Here is a 12,815-nt window from a genome sequence, read left to right as displayed (position 1 = left end):
TAGGTTAGGTGAGTGGGCAAATGAATGGCAGATGAAGTATAATGTGGATAAATGTGAGGTTATCCACTTTGGTGGTAAAAACAGAGAGACAGACTATTATCTGAATGGTGACAGATTAGGAAAAGGGAAGGTGCAACGAGACCTGGGTGTCATGGTACATCAGTCATTGAAGGTTGCCATGCAGTTACAGCAGGCGGTTAAGAAAGCAAATGGCATGTTGGCCTTCATAGCGAGGGGATTTGAATACAGGGGCAGGGAGGTATTGCTACAGTTGTACAGGGCCTTGGTGAGGCCACACCTGGAGTATTGTGTACAGTTTTGGTCTCCTAACCTGAGGAAGGACATTCTTGCTATTGAGGGAGTGCAGCGAAGATTCACCAGACTGATTCCCGGGATGGTGGGACTGACCTATCAAGAAAGACTGGATCAACTGGGCTTGTATTCACTGGAGTTCAGAAGAATGAGAGGGGACCTCATAGAAACGTTTAAAATTCTGACGGGTTCTGACAGGTTAGATGCAGGAAGAATGTTCCCAATGTTGGGGAAGTCCAGAACCAGGGGTCACAGTCTAAGGATAAGGGGTAAGCCATTTAGGACCGAGATGAGGAGAAACTTCTTCACCCAGAGAGTGGTGAACCTGTGGAATTCTCTACCACAGAAAGTAGTTGAGGCCAATTCACTAAATATATTCAAAAGGGAGTTAGATGAAGTCCTTACTACTCGGGGAATCAAGGGGTATGGCGAGAAAACAGGAAGGGGGTACTGAAGTTTCATGTTCAGCCATGAACTCATTGAATGGCGGTGCAGGCTAGAAGGGCTGAATGGCCTGCTCCTGCACCTATTTTCTATGTTTCTATATCGCACAGTGTGGGCTGGGCCCGTGCTGCCCCTGGGCCCTCGCCTCTTCTGGGCCCCGTACCCTCATTCGCCGCACTTCCGCCACGATCCCTCGCCGCTCCTCTGCCACACAAACACTCATTCCAGGGCCCAGCGCTCCAGCTCTATTTACAGCCCCGACCTGCGTTGGTGTTCTCGCACAGGTCAGGGCAGTCCACAATGTTCCAGGGCCCGGTACTCCACTAGTCTACTACCTGTTAGTGCCAGGGGCAAGACATCTTGGCCTCAAGAGTCTGATTGTCCTTAAGACGTGTCTCATGATGCGCTACAACGTGCGTTTACATAGCACCTTTAGTGGAGTAAAACATCCCATGGGTCTTCACGGGAGAGTAAATCAGACAAAAATCTGACAACGAGCCACATGAGATATTGGGACAGGCGACCAAAAGCTGGATCAAGGAGGTAGGTTTTGAGGAGAAGGGGGATAGAGAGGTGGAGAGGTTTAGGGAGGGAATTCCAGAGCTTGGGGCCCAAGCAGCTGAAGGAACGCCAGCCAATGTTAGAGCGATGGGAATCGGCGGATGGGCAAGAGGCCAGAATTGGAGGAGCATAGAGATCTCGGAGGGTCGTAGGAAGTTAGAGAGCTAGGGAGGTGTGTAGGGGCTGGAGGAGGTTACAGAGATAGGGAGGGGTGTAGGGGATGGAGGAGGTTACAGAGATAGGGAGAGGTGTAGGGGCTGGAGGAGGTTACAGAGATAGGGAGGGGTGTAGGGGCTGGAGGAGGTTACAGAGATAGGGAGGGGTGTAGGGGCTAGAGGAGGTTACAGAGATAGGGAGGGGTGTAGGGGATGGAGGAGGTTACAGAGATAGGGAGGGGAGTAGCGGATGGAGGAGGTTACAGAGATAGGGAGGGGTGTAGGGGATGGAGGAGGTTACAGAGATAGGGAGGGGTGTCTGGGATAGAGGAGGTTACCCCAGGGGACCACAGACACTGCCCTCCTTCCCTTGTCCCAGTGCCTGATCTTCTCAACTGCCCAGGGAGAATGTCACAGCTCAGCCCTGGGCTCGCCCAATACCCTCACCTTCCATCAGGGCTCACCAGATGGTGGCTGATCTCTCTCCCCCTGCCCCCCCCACTCTCTAACCCAGAGGTGCTGAGGCAAACTATGGCTCCCTTACCACCGCCCGGCTAAGTCAGTACAGTCCAAGGGAGTTACAAGAAATTTTCAACACCAGCAGAACAAGGAGCATTGGTCCCGTCCCCTGTCCAGTAACCTGGTTACATTCCTGTTGCCAAGGTCAGGATACTGGTTACAGTGCGCCACAATACTGACATAAGTTTGCAAACCTCTGGAGTAAACAGAGCAGAGCTATTTTCAGAGCGTGATCTGCAAAGTTTGCATTTTCCTTCACTGAACACTGCCGCGGGCAGTGACTGCGATCGACAGGTCTGTTACAGCATGTTTTCCATCCCAGCAATTGATTAAACCCTCATTTGATGAATCGTTCAGCTCACTAAGGTGGGGATTTCAGAGCCAAGTTTCCATGTCAGATTTCCAGTGTCAGCACATCTGGGGCAGGTACAGGGGGTTAGATACAGAGTAAAGCTCCCTCTACACTGTCCCATCAAACACTCCCAGGGCAGGTACAGCGGGTTAGATACAGAGTAAAGCTCCCTCTACACTATCCCATCAAACACTCCCAGGGCAGGTACAGGGGGTTAGATACAGAGTAAAGCTCCCTCTACACTGTCCCATCAAACACTCCCAGGGCAGGTACAGCACGGGGTTAGATACAGAGTAAAGCTCCCTCTACACTGTCCCATCAAACACTCCCAGGGCAGGTACAGGGGGTTAGATACAGAGTAAAGCTCCCTCTACACTATCCCATCAAACACTCCCAGGGCAGGTACAGGGGGTTAGATACAGAGTAAAGCTCCCTCTACACTGTCCCATCAAACACTCCCAGGGCAGGTACAGGGGGTTAGATACAGAGTAAAGCTCCCTCTGCACTGTCCCATCAAACACTCCCAGGGCAGGTACAGGGGGTTAGATACAGAGTAAAGCTCCCTCTACACTATCCCATCAAACACTCCCAGGGAAGGTACAGGGGGTTAGATACAGAGTAAAGCTCCCTCTACACTGTCCCATCAAACACTCCCAGGGCAGGTACAGGGGGTTAGATACAGAGTAAAGCTCCCTCTACACTGTCCCATCAAACACTCCCAGGGCAGGTACAGGGGGTTAGATACAGAGTAAAGCTCCCTCTACACTGTCCCATCAAACACTCCCAGGGCAGGTACAGCACGGAGTTAGATACAAAGTAAAGCTCCCTCTACACTGTCCCATTAAACACTCTGGAGAGGTTTAGGGAGGGAGTTCCAGAGCTTGGGGCCCAGGCAACAGAAGGCACGGCCACCAATGGTTGAGCGATTATAATCAGGGATGCTCAAGAGGGCAAAATTGGGGGGGGGGGGGAGAAGGTGGCTGAAGGAGATTGGAGATAGGGCGGGGGCGAGGGCCATAGAGCGATTTGTAAACCAGGATGAGAATTTTGAAATCAAGGTAAATGTGGAACTGAAATCTTACGCCAAGTACCTATGGAGCAAACACACTACAGTCGTGTTGAATACTCCACCCAGTACCCTGCACACTACCAGTAAAGAAGCTGCCTTATTGTCCAGCAGATCACCATCCCCCAGGCCCTGGTCCCTCAGACTCTGGCCCGAGGTGGGGGGGGGGAGGGGGGGGCGGGGGAGGGGGAGTGACTGTGGATAAAAAACAGAAGGACCCACAGGAAAGTAACAAACAAAATGAAGTAATAGATAAAGGAACGGGTGCAGGAAGTGCCTTTCAATGTGACTGCAACAGTGAAACACACCGAGATGTGCTGTTGAAGAAAGTGCTGCTTAGCTTGGCTAAGCTCCAGGAGATATATGGCACAGTATGCACAGTGCTGATTGCGGAGGGGTGGGGAGGTTTGTTTGGACAGTCGAGCCCATACTCCCAGCCAGGCAACCATTTAACCACTTAAATGCAGCAATATTCTTCGGAGTGAAATGGAGCGATGCGATATGTGACTTCAGAACTCCGCTTTTAATAGTAGCTCTCAGTGTCGGGATGTAAGGTGAGCCGGACCTGATTGTAGAGATTATCGGGGTGTGAAGCTGATGGCACTATGTCACTAATAGTGTACAGGAGATTGTCGGAGTAATGAGTGTCTGTAAAGCATGGGTATCACAATAAAAGCTGTATAGTAGGAGCAGAGGTCATAACCCAGTGTAAAATATGATTTCGTGTCGGGATCTCTTCACACAAATGGGGATGTGTTTGGAATAATCTGAAGGCTGGGGAGTAGAGACACATGGGAGAGTTAAACTTCTTATCTTTGTTTTCAAATCCCTTCCCTCCCTATCTCTGTAATCTCCTCCAGCCCCTACACCCCTCCCTATCTCTGTAACCCCCTCCAGCCCCTACACCCCTCCCTATCTCTGTAACCCCCTCCAGCCCCTACACCCCTCCCTATCTCTGTAACCTCCCCCAGCCCCTACACCCCTCCCTATCTCTGTAACCTCCCCCAGCCCCTACACCCCTCCCTATCTCTGTAACCACCTTCAGCCCCTACACCCCTCCCTATCTCTGTAACCTCCCCCCCCAGCCCCTACACCCCTCCCTATCTCTGTAACCTCCTCCAGCCCTCGCCCCTCCCTATCTCTGTAACCCACTCCAGCCCCTACACCCCTCCTATCTCTGTAACCCCCTCCAGCCCCTACACCCCTCCCTATCTCTGTAACCACCTTCAGTCCCTACACACCTTCCTATCTCTGTAACCCCCTCCAGCCCCTACACCCCTCCCTATCTCTGTAACCTCCTCCAGCCCTTACACCTCTCCCTATCTCTGTAACCCCCTCCAGCCCCTACACCCCTCCCTATCTCTGTAACCCCCTCCAGCCCCTACACCCCTCCCTATCTCTGTAACCTCCCCCAGCCCCTACACCCCTCCCTATCTCTGTAACCTCCTCCAGCCCTCGCCCCTCCCTATCTCTGTAACCTCCTCCAGCCCCTACACCCCTCCCTATCTCTGTAACCTCCTCCAGCCCTCGCCCCTCCCTATCTCTGTAACCTCCCAAGCCTCTACAACCTTTCCTCTGTCTGTGATCTCCTACAAACCCTCCGAGATCTCTGCGCTCCTCCAATTCTGGCCTCTTGCTCATCCCCCAATTTGCGTCCCTCCACCATCGGTGGCCGTGCCTTCAGCTGCCTGGGCCCCAAGCTCTGGAACTCCCTCCCTAAACCTCTCCGCCTCTCTCCTTTATCCTCCTCAAAACCGACCTCTTTGACCAATCGTTTTGTCACCTATCCTAATGTCTTGTCGGTGTCAGATTGTCTGATTCACGCTCCTGTGAAGTGCCTTGGGACGTTTCACTACATTAAAGGCGCTATATAAATGCAGGTTGTTTGGGTACTGGGGGGGGGGGATGGGCTTTGATGAGTTAGAATATTGGAGGGGCAATTTCTCCTTGAGTTCACTAATGGGGCGACGACCTTTCCTCAGGCAGTCCCTCGGAGTCGAGGATGACTTGCTTCCACTCTAACATGAGTTCTCAGGTGACGGATGAGTCCGATGAGGGACCGACAGTCTGTGCCACAGGCGGTGTCTGGGGCAGATGGTGGTTGGAGGGACGGGTGGGTGGGGTCCTTGTGTTGCCGTACGCTCCTTCCGCTGCCTGCGGAAGCTCCCGGTGAAGAGACTCGAGGTGCTCAGCGCCCTCCCGGATGCACTCCCTCCACTTAGGGGCGGACTGGTCTTTGGGCCCAGGGACTCCCAGGTGTCGGTGGGGGATGTTGCACTTTATCAGGGAGGCTTTGAGGGTGGTCCCTTGTAACGTTTCCTCTGCCCACCCTGGGGCTCGTTTGCCCGTGCAGGAGTTCAGAGTCAGGGCATGTGAACAATGTGGCCCTGCCCAGCGGAGCTGATCAAGTGTGGTCAGTGCTTCGATGCTGGGGCTGTTGGCCTGATCAAGAACACTAATGTTGGTGCACCTATCCTGCCGACATATTTGCAGGATATTGGATTGATGGCTGACTTGAGGCAATATAGAGGCAGAATTAGTTCGGTGTTTTCTGGGGCTTCTCTGACTCTGATGGTTCCAGCGGCCCACTCTCCAGGTTGGCCACAGCTTTCCGCACAGACTGCCAGTTACAGACCTCCCTGGGTGTTTGAGGGGCCCAGAGGGTCACAACTACATACCCTCGCATCCTGTTGTACTCTTCCGTCCACTTGAGAAGCATCTCGTTGTTTGGCCTTTCCCAGAAGAAAGTTCAAGCAGCTGTGTCCATTCCCCCCCCCCCCGCCCCCAACGTGCAGTCAGTGCACGGAGGAACAAGTCTGTCCTCGGGCTGGCTAACAACGCGAGGTTAATTTTCGAGGCGCTCCTCCAGAATGTGGGCCCACTGCTCCCTCCGGCCCCTCGCTTCATCACTCCCCGAGGTCGATGGCGGCAACTTCCTTGGCGTGCTGCGATGCTTATGATTTTCTCCGCTGTGCCTAATCCCTGGGGAAAATAATCCACCATTTGGGTTCCTGTCTGAAATAGATTCTGGATCTTTTTGAGGGCGGAATTAATTTTTTTTTTTAAGTTGTCCAATTTTAAACATTCACTCCCTTCACCACTGAATACAAAAACATAACTTGCAAGGGATTGAATGTGGTGGGCTGCACAATGTTCAGTTCCATTCACAACTCCTCAGATAATGGAGCAGTCCGTGCCCACATGCAGCAAGACCTGGACAACATTCAGGCTCGGGCTGATAAGTGGCAAGTAACATTCAGGCCACACAAGTGCCAGGCAATGACTATCTCCAACAAGTGAGAGTCTAACCACCGCCTCTTGACATTCAACAGCATTACCATCGCCAAATCCCCCACCATCAACATCCTGGGGGTCACCATTAACCAGAAACTGAACTGGACCAGCCACATAAATACTGCGGTAACAAGAGCGGGTCAGAGGCTGGGTATTCTGTGTCGAGTGTCTCACCTCCTGACTCCCCAAAGCCTTCCCACCATCTACAAGACACAAGTCAGGAGTGCGATGGAACACTCTCCACTTGCCTGGATGGTGCAGCTCCAACAACACTCGAGAAGCTCGACACCATCCAGGACAAAGCAGCCCGCTCGATCGGCTCCCTATCCCCCACCCTCAACACTCACTCCCTCCACCACCGGCGCCCCCTGGCTGCAGTGTGCACCATCTACAAGATGCACCGCGGCAACTCGCCAAGGCTTCTTCGGCAGCACCTCCCAAACCCACGGCCTCTAAAACCTAGAAGGACAAGGGCAGCAGGCCCATGGGAACACCATCACCTCCACGTTCCCCTCCAAGTCACACACCATCCTGACTGGGAAATATATCGGCCGTTCCTTCATCGTCGCTGGGTCACAATCCCGGAGCTCCCTCCCTAACAGCACTGTGGGAGCACCTTCACCACACGGACTGCAGCGGTTCAAGAAGGCGGCTCACCACCACCTTCTCAAGGGGCAATTAGGGACGGGCAATAAATGCCGGGCCTGGCCAGCAATGCCCATATCGTGGAATGAATTACACAAATGGAACCCCCTTCCCCCCCTTATTCCTGCACCATTGTGCCCCTGTCGGGCTGCACCCAAGTGACCGCTGCCTCTTCTATCACCATGGAGGAGATTCCGACATTTCTGGCTGGAAAGAGGTTTTACATTCACGTAGCACCTTTTATAACCGCGGGGCGTCCCCAAGCACTCCATGGTCAATGAGCAACTTTTGACTGACTGCCTTCGTCGGAGTGAGGGCTCCTGCAGCCTGCCCCCGAAATGGCTGTTTGCGATGTGTGAGCTTAGACAGCGAATGTCGGCAGGTTGTTCAACCTGGGGGGGGCAACGCCTGTCCAAGCGGATCCTTCCCGCGGCCCGCCAAGTCACTGAGTATCGGATCAGGCCTGGTCACCGCGTGTAATTCTGCACCTCCCACAGATCCAGCGGTGCGGAGGCTGATTTTAACGCCTCCCCGACACATAACAGTACAGATTGGGGGGGATTGAACCTGGGACTTTGCCGGTCTCTGTGGCTCGGTGGTACGCTGTGTCATAGTGCCTGCCAAACTATATTTTATTGATGCTTCCACACTCCAAATGCACCGCCCTACACTCTATTTCTGTTGAGTAAGGCTACCTAGGTGAGCAGATGCACTCACACACATGAGATGCAGATCAGCTGTGATCTAATTTAATGGTGGAACAGGCTCGAGGGGCTGAATGGCCTCCTCCTGTTCCTAATGTAACAGGCTCGAGGAGCTGAATGGCCTCCTGTTCCTGTATAACAGGCTCGAGGGACTGAATAGCCTCCTCCTGTTCCTAATGTAACAGGCTCGAGGGGCTGAATGGCCTCCTCCTGTTCCTAATGTAACAGGCTCGAGGGGCTGAATGGCCTCCTCCTGTTCCTAATGTAACAGGCTCGAGGGGCTGAATGGCCTCCTCCTGTTCCTAATGTAACAGGCTCGAGGGGCTGAATGGGCCTCCTCCTGTTCCTAATGTAACAGGCTCGAGGGGCTGAATGGGCCTCCTCCTGTTCCTAATGCAACAGGCTCGAGGGGCTGAATGGCCTCCTCCTGTTCCTAATATAACAGGCTCGAGGGGCTGAATGGCCTCCTCCTGTTCCTAATGTAACAGGCTCGAGGGGCTGAATGGCCTCCTCCTGTTCCTAATGTAACAGGCTCGAGGGGCTGAATGGCCTCCTCCTGTTCCTGTGTAACAGGCTCGAGGGGCTGAATGGCCTCCTCCTGTTCCTGTGTAACAGGCTCGAGGGGCTGAATGGTCTCCTCCTGTTCCTGTGTAACAGGCTCGAGGGGCTGAATGGCCTCCTCCTGTTCCTGTGTAACGGGCTCGAGGGGCTGAATGGCCTCCTCCTGTTCCTAATGTAACAGGCTCGAGGGGCTGAATGGCCTCCTCCTGTTCCTGTGTAACAGGCTCGAGGGGCTGAATGGTCTCCTCCTGTTCCTGTGTAACAGGCTCGAGGGGCTGAATGGCCTCCTCCTGTTCCTGTGTAACAGGCTCGAGGGGCTGAATGGCCTCCTCCTGTTCCTAATGTAACAGGCTCGAGGGGCTGAATGGCCTCCTCCTGTTCCTAATGTAACAGGCTCGAGGGGCTGAATGGCCTCCTCCTGTTCCTAATGTAACAGGCTCGAGGGGCTGAATGGCCTCCTCCTGTTCCTAATGTAACAGGCTCGAGGGGCTGAATGGCCTCCTCCTGTTCCTAATGTAACAGGCTCGAGGGGCTGAATGGCCTCCTCCTGTTCCTAATGTAACAGGCTCGAGGGGCTGAATGGTCTCCTCCTGTTCCTGTGTAACAGGCTCGAGGGGCTGAATGGCCTCCTCCTGTTCCTGTGTAACGGGCTCGAGGGGCTGAATGGCCTCCTCCTGTTCCTAATGTAACAGGCTCGAGGGGCTGAATGGCCTCCTCCTGTTCCTAATGTAACAGGCTCGAGGGGCTGAATGGCCTCCTCCTGTTCCTAATGTAACAGGCTCGAGGGGCTGAATGGCCTCCTGTTCCTGTGTAACAGGCTCGAGGGGCTGAATGGCCTCCTCCTGTTCCTGTGTAACAGGCTCGAGGGGCTGAATGGTCTCCTCCTGTTCCTGTGTAACAGGCTCGAGGGGCTGAATGGCCTCCTCCTGTTCCTGTGTAACGGGCTCGAGGGGCTGAATGGCCTCCTCCTGTTCCTAATGTAACAGGCTCGAGGGGCTGAATGGCCTCCTCCTGTTCCTAATGTAACAGGCTCGAGGGGCTGAATGGCCTCCTCCTGTTCCTGTGTAACAGGCTCGAGGGGCTGAATGGCCTCCTCCTGTTCCTGTGTAACAGGCTCGAGGGGCTGAATGGTCTCCTCCTGTTCCTGTGTAACGGGCTCGAGGGGCTGAATGGCCTCCTCCTGTTCCTGTGTAACGGGCTCGAGGGGCTGAATGGCCTCCTCCTGTTCCTAATGTAACAGACTCGAGGGGCTGAATGGCCTCCTCCTGTTCCTAATGTAACAGGCTCGAGGGGCTGAATGGCCTCCTCCTGTTCCTAATGTAACAGGCTCGAGGGGCTGAATGGCCTCCTCCTGTTCCTAATGTAACAGGCTCGAGGGGCTGAATGGTCTCCTCCTGTTCCTGTGTAACAGGCTCGAGGGGCTGAATGGCCTCCTCCTGTTCCTGTGTAACGGGCTCGAGGGGCTGAATGGCCTCCTCCTGTTCCTAATGTAACAGGCTCGAGGGGCTGAATGGCCTCCTCCTGTTCCTAATGTAACAGGCTCGAGGGGCTGAATGGCCTCCTCCTGTTCCTAATGTAACAGGCTCGAGGGGCTGAATGGCCTCCTCCTTGCATGCAGTGTTAAAATTCAGACTCTTCGCTGCTACCTGCCCTAACTCATCCTTTCCCAGAACTTCGATGTGATAGAATTCCCCATTCCCCCCCTCACTCCTCCCTCCTTCCTTAACAAAAAAGCGCTCCAGCTGGGCGTCACCGCAAAGCCTGTTTCCTGGTTTTACCTGTTCCCTTGCTCAATGCCGTTGGTGCCCGAGTTGGGTGCATGCCATGTGGCTGTGATCCTGTGGTTAAGAATGTTCTCACCATCTCCACACATTCGAGCTGCCTGCCTTAATCTGCACACCATCAAACAAAAAGACAGCTGTGGGAAAGGGAGGCGTGATGGTATCTAGAATCTGCAATGTGAAATATTGACGCACCCATTCTCTCTCAGTTTTGCCCCCCCACCCTCTCCGAAAGTCAAAATGAACTTTGGCCTTTCCCGGACGCTGCTCTTCCAGGCGGCCATTCTCCAGTCGGGAGCCCGGCGCAAGTGAGTGTGCAAAAGCTATTCGACCACGGAGATCGTCACGGTGGATGCCAATCCCGCCCTCAGCTGTCCCCACACACTCTCCCAAGCACTCGGGCCTGAGCTCACCCAGCCACACGGAAAGCAAGAACTTGCATTCACATAGCGCCTTTCACCACCTCAGGACATCCCAAAGCGCTTTACAGACAAAGAAGTACTCCGCCCCCTGCCTCAGCTCATCCGCTGCTGAAGCCCTCATCCCTGCCTTTGTTACCTCCAGACTTGACTATTCCAACACACTCCTGGGCGGCCTCCCACATTCTACCTGACGGAAACTAGAGGTGATCCAAAACTCGGCTGCCCCGTGTCCTAACTCGCACCGAGTCCCACTCACCCATCACCCCCTGTGCTCACTGCCCCGTGTCCTAACTCGCACCGAGTCCCGCTCACCCATCACCCCCTGTGCTCACTGCCCCATGTCCTAACCCGCACCCAGTCCCACTCACCCATCACCCCCTGTGCTCACTGCCCCCGTGTCCTAACTCACACCCAGTCCCACTCACCCATCACCCTCTGTGCTCACTGACCCCGTGTCCTAACTCGCACCCAGTGCCACTCACCCATCACCCCCTGTGCTCACTGCCCCATGTCCTAACTCACACCCAGTCCCACTCACCCATCACCCCCTGTGCTCACTGCCCCGTGTCCTAACTCACACCCAGTCCCACTCACCCATCACCCCCTGTGCTCACTGACCCCGTGTCCTAACTCACACCCAGTCCCACTCACCCATCACCCCCTGTGCTCACTGACCCGTGTCCTAACTCGCACCCAGTCCCACTCACCCATCACCCCCTGTGCTCACTGCCCCGTGTCCTAACTCGCACCGAGTCCCGCTCACCCATCACCCCCTGTGCTCACTGCCCCGTGTCCTAACTCGCACCCAGTCCCACTCACCCATCACCCCCTGTGCTCGCTGCCCCGTGTCCTAACTAACACCCAGTCCCACTCACCCATCACCCCCTGTGCTCGCTGCCCCGTGTCCTAACTAACACCCAGTCCCACTCACCCATCACCCCCTGTGCTCACTGCCCCCGTGTCCTAACTCACACCCAGTCCCACTCACCCATCACCCTCTGTGCTCACTGACCCCGTGTCCTAACTCGCACCCAGTGCCACTCACCCATCACCCCCTGTGCTCACTGCCCCATGTCCTAACTCACACCCAGTCCCACTCACCCATCACCCCCTGTGCTCACTGCCCCGTGTCCTAACTCACACCCAGTCCCACTCACCCATCACCCCCTGTGCTCACTGACCCCGTGTCCTAACTCACACCCAGTCCCACTCACCCATCACCCCCTGTGCTCACTGACCCGTGTCCTAACTCGCACCCAGTCCCACTCACCCATCACCCCCTGTGCTCACTGACCCCGTGTCCTAACTCGCACCCAGTCCCGCTCACCCATCACCCCCTGTGCCCACTGACCCGTGTCCTAACTCACACCCAGTCCCACTCACCCATCACCCCCTGTGCTCACTGCCCCGTGTCCTAACTCGCACCGAGTCCCGCTCACCCATCACCCCCTGTGCTCACTGCCCCGTGTCCTAACTCGCACCCAGTCCCACTCACCCATCACCCCCTGTGCTCGCTGCCCCGTGTCCTAACTAACACCCAGTCCTACTCACCCATCACCCGCTGTGCTCGCTGATCTACATTGGCTTCTGGTTAAGCAACGCCTCAATTTCAAAATTCTCATCCTTGATTCCAAGTCCCTCCATGGCCCTCGCCCCTCCCTATCTCTGTAACCCCCTCCAGCTTCACAACCCCCCCCCCCCCCCCCCCCAAGCTATTGACGCTCCTTTAATTCTGCCCTCCCGAGCATCCCTGATTATAATCGCCCAACCATCGGTGGCCGTGCCTTCTGTTGCCTGGGCCCCAAGCTCTGGAACTCCCTCCCTAAACCTCTCCGCTTCTCCTCCTGTAAGTCGCTCCTCAAAACTGCCCTCTCTGACCCAGCTTTTGGTCACCTGCCGTAATTTCTCCTTATGTGGCTCGGTGTTAAATCTCTTTTCTCATAACACCGCTGTTAAGGACCTTGGGACATTTCACTACGTTAAAGGCGCTATATAAATA

General features: G+C 54.9%; 1 protein-coding gene across 3 annotated transcripts in view; it reads left to right on the top strand.

Annotated features, from left to right (window-relative positions):
- LOC139239403 (cdc42 effector protein 2-like) overlaps window positions 1-12,815 on the top strand; it is a 51,110-nt gene that overhangs the window by 26,476 nt on the left and 11,819 nt on the right. The window contains exon 1 of one of the 3 annotated variants that reach the window (XM_070868101.1): window positions 3,856-3,963. The exons of the other annotated variants lie outside the window; for them this stretch is intronic. The gene's annotated coding sequence lies outside the window, so the exon portion shown is untranslated. Of the gene's footprint in view, window positions 1-3,855; window positions 3,964-12,815 lie in introns of those variants that run through there. 3 annotated transcript variants of the gene reach the window in all.

Source organism: Pristiophorus japonicus, chromosome 27, assembly GCF_044704955.1.
Source record: "Pristiophorus japonicus isolate sPriJap1 chromosome 27, sPriJap1.hap1, whole genome shotgun sequence".
Classification (NCBI taxonomy): Eukaryota; Metazoa; Chordata; class Chondrichthyes; family Pristiophoridae; genus Pristiophorus; species Pristiophorus japonicus.
Note: the sequence above shows the minus strand (reverse complement) of the source record. Positions and strands in the feature narration are given on the sequence as shown.